The sequence below is a fragment of the Amblyomma americanum genome, chromosome 9 (assembly GCF_052857255.1).
Source record: "Amblyomma americanum isolate KBUSLIRL-KWMA chromosome 9, ASM5285725v1, whole genome shotgun sequence".
NCBI classification, from domain to species: Eukaryota; Metazoa; Arthropoda; class Arachnida; order Ixodida; family Ixodidae; genus Amblyomma; species Amblyomma americanum.
Genome location: NC_135505.1, coordinates 118,841,932 through 118,851,425, shown reverse-complemented (window position 1 = coordinate 118,851,425; position 9,494 = coordinate 118,841,932). Strand labels below are relative to the sequence as shown.

The 9,494-nt window shown below is 46.5% G+C and overlaps 1 non-coding gene across 1 annotated transcript; it reads left to right on the top strand.

Moving 5' to 3' along the window:
- The first annotated feature begins 482 nt into the window (after positions 1-482).
- Positions 483-573, top strand: TRNAY-GUA (transfer RNA tyrosine (anticodon GUA)). Its single transcript is given in 2 exon segments — positions 483-519; positions 538-573. It is a non-coding gene; the product is annotated as a tRNA-Tyr (tRNA).
- Positions 574-9,494: the final 8,921 nt, after the last annotated feature.

Sequence of the window (9,494 nt, the reverse complement as noted above, 5' to 3'; positions counted from 1 at the left end):
TGACCAAGCATGTAAGCTGTAAGTTTTCATCAACTCAGATGACACCAGTCTCCACGAAATAGATTGTACAGAAAACTACATCTGAAATCTCGAAATGCACTTCAAGCTGTTTTATTTGCGGTGTTCATTTGAAGACCCAAGGAGCAACAATCCTGCGATGCCTTAACATAGCTTTGCTTTAACCGCTGCTCGATCGATATGTACGCAAAAACTTTACTAAACCAATCTATTTTTTCTTCTTAACTTTGGTATCATGATACAGCTAACCCTATGGATTTCGACGCTCAGCTTAGAAAAAAAACTAATGTGAGACTTATCAGTAAGACAGAAGTTTTAAAAAATCTTGATCAAGCAATAGATACCGGATGCGAGAAATAGGCGTAGCACGCCGTATGTCTGCCTGGTAACTCCATGCTGCCCATCTAGGTCACACGTGTGCGTCGCCACCACAGAGGCAAGGCGGAAAAAGCAATACGCCCGTTCCGTCGATAGCTCAGTTGGTAGAGCGGTGGACTGTAGAGGTTACCCATTGCGGACATCCATAGGTCGCTGGTTCGAATCCGGCTCGACGGAGGTGGAGTTTTTTTTTTTTTAGCGCGCTGACGCAGCCATCATACACTTTAATGCGGCAAATGACCCGACATGCCACACTAGGATGCGTTTATGCTCATTTATGAATGCTAGCCGTTAATGCCCTTTTAAACGGTTCAGTTCTAAACATTTAAGCGCTATTCAATCGATTAAACTACACTGATCGCAATTAAAAATCGGCAATATACAAGGTGTGTAAGACAAAACAGATAGAAATAAAGAAAAAGAGTTCGTCGGACATCAAATAAAGTTAATGCTGTTGGGAGTTTAGTAAAGTAACGGGTAGTTTCTTCATTTTTCGTTGCGCCTACATTAAATGAAAGTTACGTTAGATATTTTGGCTTTCTAAATTTCTAGTGGACGATAAACTATGGGAAAGAAAGACCACATTTCATGAACTTCTTTGTCTTTAGTTCCGAATGATGCGACTGTATAAATCATGGCTTGTAGATACTTGTAACTGTCAATTATTCTTAGCTCACAAAGATAACGTAGATCAGAAGGAGTATTATGAAACGTGTTAAATGCCCCGGCAGCAATATACACGATGTCGAGGACAAAACAGGTATAACTAAAGAATAATAATTCGTCTAACCTCAAATCAAGCTAATGCTGTTGGGAATTTAGTAAAGCAACGGGTAGTTTCTTTATTTTTCGTCGCGCCTCCTTTAACTGAAAGTGACTATATATATCTTCGCTCTGCAAATTTGCAGGTGGACGATAAACTATGCACAGCCGCGGTGGCTGAGTGGTTATGGCGCTCGGCTGCTGGCCCGAAAGACGCGGGTTCGATTCCGGCCGCGGCGGTCGAATTTCGATGGCGGCGAAATTCTTGAGGCCCGTGTACTGTGCGATGTCGGTGCACGTTAAAGAACCCCAGGTGGTCGAAATTCCCGGAGCCCTTCACTACGGCGTCTCTCATACCTGAGTCGCTTTGGGACGTTAAACCCCCATAAACTATGCGAAACAGTGGCCACACAGCGTTAGTGCACCTATATGGGATTTGGCCAAACTACGCAAATCGACCGTCATTTTAAGGCTGTCTTTCTTGGCTCATGAGTGGCGAGGACGTAAGTTGTCCGCACGAACTGTCAATCGTAAGATGTACGGTAATTAAAATAAAATGTAAAAGTTGATTAAGCAACATATTTGTAATGATAGCTGCCGATAGTGTTAGAGATAGTGACAGTGATGGCAGTGATAGTGATAATGATAGCTAGTGATACTGACAGCAATAGTGATGATGACAGTGATGATGACAGCGATCGTCATAGTTGGGTAGCGATGACGATGGTGTAGGCACTGCTTACACCTTTTGTAAGCACTGCTTTTCCGTGGGCATTTTTCAGCTAAACCAATGACGCTCTTCGCTAAACGGAAAAACTTAGTTGGTCCGGCATAAAAGTCGATATTCTATCTCCCTTGCTGTTTGTGCTATTCTCCTAACAAGAGGAGAAGAGGCAGTCTAGCTTCCACTTCGGATGAGAAGGACGAAGGCTCTACGCATTGTTGGGCAGCATGTGCGGCGAATCTAACAGGCAATCTGCACTGAGGATGTTAATAATGATGAAAAATACATTCAGACAAAATACTAGTCCAAAAACATGCTCTCAGAAAGACACACTAGGTTGCAGCAATGATTACCACTCCCCCTCAATGTCGGCCACGATAGACGCATACTTGGCCAGATTAACATTTAACCATCTCCGCGATTGATGCAAGGAGAAGAAGATTTATCTAAAAATGCTGCGCGTATAGGCATTCTCGGAACAGACGGGCGCTCAAAAATTAATATAAATGAAACATATTCACAGTACTGTGGCACCACAAGCACAAGGACGCAGACGGAGGGATGTACCAACTTGCCCTATTTTCAACCATTTTTAAACTTTCATTCTAGATCTTTTTTTTTTGTTCTCTGGTAACGAAGTATATATTTCACGAAGTGCAGTGCCGTTTATTAGGCTTCTTTTATTAAAAGGGGTCTCCCTATTGCTCGGTTTCTCGCTTCAGTCTTGTAAACTTAGCAAAGTAATCCGTGCTACGCTTACATTACCCGGCTAAGGGAATGGACTGGGGCTCTTCAAAGTCTTGGCCTCCCGAACAGGCAAGGAAAAGCACAAGGAAGGTTGTCACTAAATAAACGTCTATGCACTTCTTTCGTTTCGTGAGTTGTAAGCACCCAGAGATGACGGAGCGCGTACAATGGCGTCTCATGTCCAGCAATTATGGACAAAAATTTTGGCAATTGGAAAATTGTTTATGGTTTATGGGGGTTTAACGTCCCAAAGCGACTCAGGTTATGAGGAACGCCGCAGTGAAGGGCTCCGGGAATTTCGACCACCTGGGGTTCTTTAATGTGCACTGACATCGCACAGTACACGGGCCTCTAGAATATCGCCTCTATCGAAATTTGACCGCCGCGAATTTCGATGGAGGCGAAATTCTAGAGGCCCGTGTACTGCGCGAGGAAAATTGTAAGATATCTTTACGGTAATAAAGCAGAGTGTTAGAAGGCTATTTTTCCGGTCATTAGTAGACCATTTGTCCAAGGATCGTAAAATTATGCTGTTGAGTGACTTCAATTGTGTTCGCAGGGATGAAGACCAGACAGTGTGAAGTAAGCGATATTACCCTAGTGGTGCTTTACTCACTGATTTGGCATGCGAATGAAACGTTGGGGACGTTGGGAAAGATAATAGACATAACATCCATTTCACTCATTTTCAGTGCTCCTCTAGTGCTCAGCTTGACAGAATTTACGTTTCAGCAGACTTGTTATCCAGCGTTTTTGGTTACTGAGTACGGCCCATATTCGTCAGTGGTCACTGCATGGTGTCTCTTCAGATAGGGAGGTACAGTCAGCGCATACTCCGTCCCCGATGCGAGCTGTGGAAGCATGCTCTCTGATGAAATCTTCAAACGTGCTGTATCTAATTGCTTGAAGTACACATGGCCAAGCGGTGACCTCTCAGTTTTGCAAAAATGGGTCTTATTTAAACAAGAAAGAAAAAACATTGCTATTGAAGCCTCAGCAAGAGTCGCGTTTTTGAAGAGACGTGGCACCTTCGAGAGCTCGGCCGTACTTTAGTTGAGCTACATGAGTTAGAGAGGATTAGCCCAGCTGCCTAGGTAGAAATCACTGCCGTAAAAGCAGAGATTCAGCAGTTCTTGATAAGGTCTCGGACCCGTAGATTTCTGGATGAGCAACCATTTCGTAGGGCCCTTAATGATGAAAGGCAGATTGCTCTCGCTAAAGAAATATTGCTAATTCAGTATGGTGGTTGAATACAGTGATGGTCCTGGTATTATTGACGCTTTCTTTGACTATGATTGGAAGCAGTTTGGTGGTTGTGCGGCCACAAACGTGACATCAGATTACAATCACTTACTCGAAGCCATGCCCCGTCTTGACGATGAGCAGCGTGCTGTAGTGGAGGGACCTATCACTTTGGACGAAATTAAATCTGCCATTTCCGACCAGACGGCTCAGAATTCTCCTGGGCCAGATGGCATTACTAATGATTTCTATAAAACATTTTCCACTTGCCTAGCACATGTCTTGATGGAGGTTCTCCAGGCTTCTTACGATGTTTGTTTTTCACCCCCCCCCCCTTTTCTGTTCTGGGCATACTATATTAATTCCAAAAATCACAGATTCAAATAGGTTGAAAAAAGTTGAAGGATATCGTCCAATTTCCCCCTGTAATGTAGATTACAAACTTTTTGCAAAGGTTCTTTGCAATCGTCGGCAGCTAGTTGTCGCTCACTTAATAGGCCCGCATCAGGTCTGCGGTATCAGAGGCCGCAGCATCGAAACCCATATTCATATTGAACATTCAGTAGTGGAGACAGTATCAGATGAGATCGGACAAGTAGCTCTAATTCGGATTGACCTTGCCAAGGCCATTGATAAAGTTCCTCACTGTTTCTTGTTTGCGAACTTATGGCATGCAAATATTGGAGATGTTTTGCTTAGGGGCATAGGACTGTGCTATAAGGAGTCCTATACAAGGCTCATTGTTAACCAAGAGCTAACAAAACCTATTTCATTGAAATTATCTTTTCGCCCAGGCTATCCCTTATCGCCTTCGTTGTTAGCCCTATATCTTGAACCCCTTTGCCTCTCCTTCCATCCTTCCATCCTTCTTTTGCCTCAGCATTATTATCAACTGCACATCTATCCGTGGTTTCTCCTCGGCGCAGTGTGAAATTAAGATTTTAGCCTATGTAGATGATGTCGCCATCTTTTGTTCTCACAAAACGAGTGTAGCTGAGGCACATCATTTGGCTGAACAGTTTTGCGAAGTATCTTGTGCGGCTCTTAATCTAGATAAATCCAAGGGGTTTTGGTTGGGCCATTGGGGTACAACGCCAAGTCATTATGGTGGCATAAGCTGGGACAGCGGGCCCCTTCACTACCTAGGGGTTCCTCTTCACCAAATTCGCAACAGTGGCGCCTACTGGGATTCTCAGATAGCCTCCATAAGGCGACAAACCCAGGCTTGGATGGGTTAGTCGCTGCGAACAGATGGAAAAATGTGGCTATGAATGAGCACAGTTGAGCCAGAATATACATACCGAAAGCTCTGTTAAGCATGGCTAGACACAGTATAGTTTTCGTTCATATTTATTTTGCCAAGACGAGAGCAAATTGTTTCTGTGAGAGCAAATCACTCCACTCCTGGCGCAGTGATGCAGCAGTTTTTTTTATTATTCTAAAGTGTGTCCTGAGGCATAAGTCGAAAACAGGGGAAGGAATGCGGGAGAGAGAAAGTTGAAAGGAGTCAAGACCCGTTGCACTGGCGGCACTTGTGACACCCATGTTGCTCTTCCCAAGCAAATTCTCACGTCCAGTCATTGATTTAACTTCCTCCTGCCACGGTGTTCTCTTTGCGCACAATACGGTGCGGAGGTTGTGATGACGTCGGAAGGTCACGTGACCTAGGCGGCAAGCCAGGGTTGCCCACCTGGGATGCTTCGGCAGCTCCGGCTTCGAGGCTTCAAACCGTCGCCAAAGCCAACGATGGGTAATTCTTTTACGACATGGGATACTAACGCTCTCGCGTTATAATTTCAAATATTCGCGCATCTCAACTTTGTCTCGTCCGGCTTCATGGTACGGCCGCGGCGGCAGCTGACTGAGTTATTAAAGGGCCGCCGAATGACTCTTAATCCCATGAACCTAGTAAACATTTAAGGCCCATTTAATCTACTACAGACACCATCCCAGATGGAGTGCGTCTTCGAGCCTCTGGTCTGGGATGGAAGGCTGTGTGTTCCAACCTGGGTGTGGTGTTCACATGACATTCGCGAGCATGACAGTGTTCACACGCGAAGTCAGAGGCACCCATACCCTAATCGAGCATGGGCCGACGGGATTGCGTGGTGGCCCAGGTTTGCCTGACGGCAAGGACTGGACCCGCCCTAGGTACGTGCTTCCTGAATGGTCAGGCTTGTGCTACGTACGTCTGTGCAGTGGCGTTTCGCAGGAGTTGTCTCCGTGTCTATCCACTGAATAGACCTGTAGCGCAGGTCTGACCAAGCGGGAATCGGTGTCTAGGCCTACCTGGCATGGATGCATCCATGAACTTCATCATGGCCGTGACTTTGTCCGACAAAGAGTTTGATTACCTTTGTCAGATCAACGGCGCATGCCTGCGAAGTGAAGCCTTTAACGGTTATAGGTAGCACTCTTACAGACCTATCAGGGCGGGAAAGAGAGAGGGGTCCCCTCTTCCCCGGGAGGAGAGGGGGCCGCAGTTGGCAACTGCAACAGCCAGAGTCTGAGAGGGCGAGGTCAGCGCATTCCTTTTTTGTGCGTGTGTGTGTGTGGTGGTGTCGCAGACAAGGTGGTGTCGCAGACAACGGCGTTTCAACAAATGCAGGGAAGTCGGCTCATTCGGCTTCGAAACCGGCCGCGTTTCGATGGAGGCGAAACGCAAACGACGCCCGTGTACTGTGCGATGTCAGTGCACGTTAAAGATCCCCAGGTGGTCTAAATTATTCCGGAGACCTCCACAACAGCACCTCTTTCTTCCTCTCTTCTTTCAGTCCCTCCTTTCTCCCTTCCCTTACGGCGCGGTTCAGGTGTCCACAGCTGCAACACACAGGAGGCAAAGCTGCAACGACTCAGAAACACGGCTACAGGAAGAGCGCTCCTGACAAGGTTGGGTCGCGACCCAAAGGGGCATCTCGATCGATCCGCCAATATACCCGACGAGATCCGTAAAACCCTGCAGGTCAATCCCATTCCTAAAAACATGGACCCAAATTTCCACGCAGCCAGGAGACAGGCGCGGGCAGATTATGTGGAGAGGTACTTAGCCAAATTAGAAAACACAGTCTTCACGCATGCAACCATGTATTCATGGAATAGACGCGAAAGCTACTACAAGACAGCTTCGGTGGTAGTTGATAACGCAGGCAATCTAATCACCTGCGCAACTACAAGTAGCGTCAGGATAGCGGAAGCGGAGGAAGTCGCTTTTGCGCTGGCAGCGGCTGAGGGCTATCGAAAAGACGAATCATTGGTCATCCTAACGGACTCAAAAGAGACATCCAGAAACTATACGAAAGGTAGAATCTGCAGGGCTGCCTTAGCTATCCTCCGCGAAGCAGTACACCTCAGAAAAACAGCAACACACAAATTAATCTGGATTCCGGCACACACGGGGATAAAAGGAAACGAAAGGGCAGACAGCTTGGCTCGAGATATCACGTACCGAGCCGACCGGCCATACGCCTTGGGACAACACTTCACCGTGGAGATCGGATTTTCAGAATACCTAAACTACCAAAGAGGCAGCCGAATTAGATACTCCCCGCCACATAAGGGCCTCACACAACAGGAAACAGCTAGTTGGCGGAGGCTGCAAACGGGAACATTCTTTAAATTACATATACTTAGCAAGATGTATCCTACACAGTATAGGAACACATGCCCGTGGTGCGGGGCAACCCCCACGCTTTACCATATAACCTGGGAGTGTAAGCTTAACTACACGTTCCACCAACACAAAACCCCGAGTGCGGAGCAGCAGTGGGAGAGCCGGCTCACCAGCTGCGAGCTCGCCGCCCAAAGGGCAATGGTGCAGCACGCAAGCGAAGCAGCGCGACTCAGTGGAGCCCTGGACTAGGGGCCCAACCCTACTTTGAAGGTCAAGACTCTGCAGCGATGCAGACGAAGACCGAACGCTAAACACTTAATGGATCAAATAAAGTTTTTCTCTCTCTCAGGTGTCCAACGATATAAGAGACAGATACTGCGCCATTTCCTTTCCTCAAAACCAATTTTCATTTTTCGGCTCTTTATAATAATAATAATAATAATAATAATAATAATAATAATAATAATAATAATAATAATAATAATAATAATAATAATAATTGGTTTTTGGGGACAGGAAATGGCGCAGTATCTGTCTCATATATCATTGGACACCTGAACCGCGCCGTAAGGGAAGGGATAATGGAGGGAGTGAAAGAGGAAAGGAAGAAAGAGGTGCCGTAGTGGAGGGCTCCGGAATAATTTCGACCACCTGGGGATTTTTAACGTGCACTGACATCGCACAGCAAACGGGCGCCTTAGCGATTTTCCTCCATAAAAACGCAGCCGCCGCGGTCGGGTTCGAACCCGGGAACTTCGGATCAGTAGTCGAGCGCCCTAACCACTGAGCCACCGCGGCGGGTCGCGCGCCGTAAGGAAAGGCATAAAGAAGGGAGTGAAAGAAGAAAGGAAGAAAGATGTGCCCTAGTGGAGGGCTCCCAGCACCTGAGCTGGGGCAGCGGAAATAAAGGATAGAAGGCAGAATGGAGAAATGAAATGGAAGAGGTGAGGGGACAGGAAGAGAGGATAGGAAAAATGTAATACACACAAATTAATTACACAATAAGATATGTGTCCAGGCTGTACGCGTGATTAGTTCATGATGGAGCAATAGAAACACGCGCACAGCACTATGCTGACTAAAACTGGAGTGGGGCATCCAGTTGTTAATCGTCCACGGTAAGGTGGATAATGGTACGCTCGACCTCAGGGTCCGGGCTTCTTAGCAGGGTCTTCCAGACTTTCCTACTATCTATATCTATAGCCGACAAGCGCGCAGATGTGGCGTCGGCGAGTCACATGGCATGACGTCATAGCCACATGCGGCGCGCCTCCCGTTAGAGATCAAGTCTGACCGTCGAGCTCGTTCGGTACCCGCCGCGGTGGCTCAGTGGTTATGACAGCAATGGGCACTTTCTGCGTTTGGTTCCTAACGAAACGTCGCATCAACGGCACCAGAAAGGAACGAAAGGCAGAGTGAAAGAAAGAAGTTATAACGAGCTACTGATGGAAAACTGGAGATTCCGACCACTTGGGGTTTCTTAAAATGTAGTGACACATCGCAATGTTCGAAAACGTGTTTTCCCGAGCATGCGCTTCTGTACACCAGCGGCCAATGGGCGTAGAAAGTACTGACATCGTAATGACTACCTAACTTCTCCGCTTACTTTATTACTGGGGTGAATTCTCGCCACACCGCCGCGTTTCGAAGAAGGTGAATCACAAAAGGCATACATGTGGTGTGCAATGTCAGTGCAATAAAACCATCTTCAGGAGGACTAAACAACTGAGGAGCCGCAACTATACGGCCGCTGTCACTCTTTTATGGTCTAATAAAAGTCGTTTCCATCCATGCACTACATCACACCTTCGCTGAAACAAATTGTTTTCTCACAGTACGTTACAAAACAGTACTGGCTTAAATTCCAATTTTCTTCTTAGTGATATCATTTGCCTACCAACTGGCTTCAAATCCCACAATGTTAGTCACACTACATCGTTGATAAATTTAGATCGTTGGCAAATTTAGATGGCATGGCGTACTATGAGGCGTTTAAGAAAGAGGTGGCTTAGT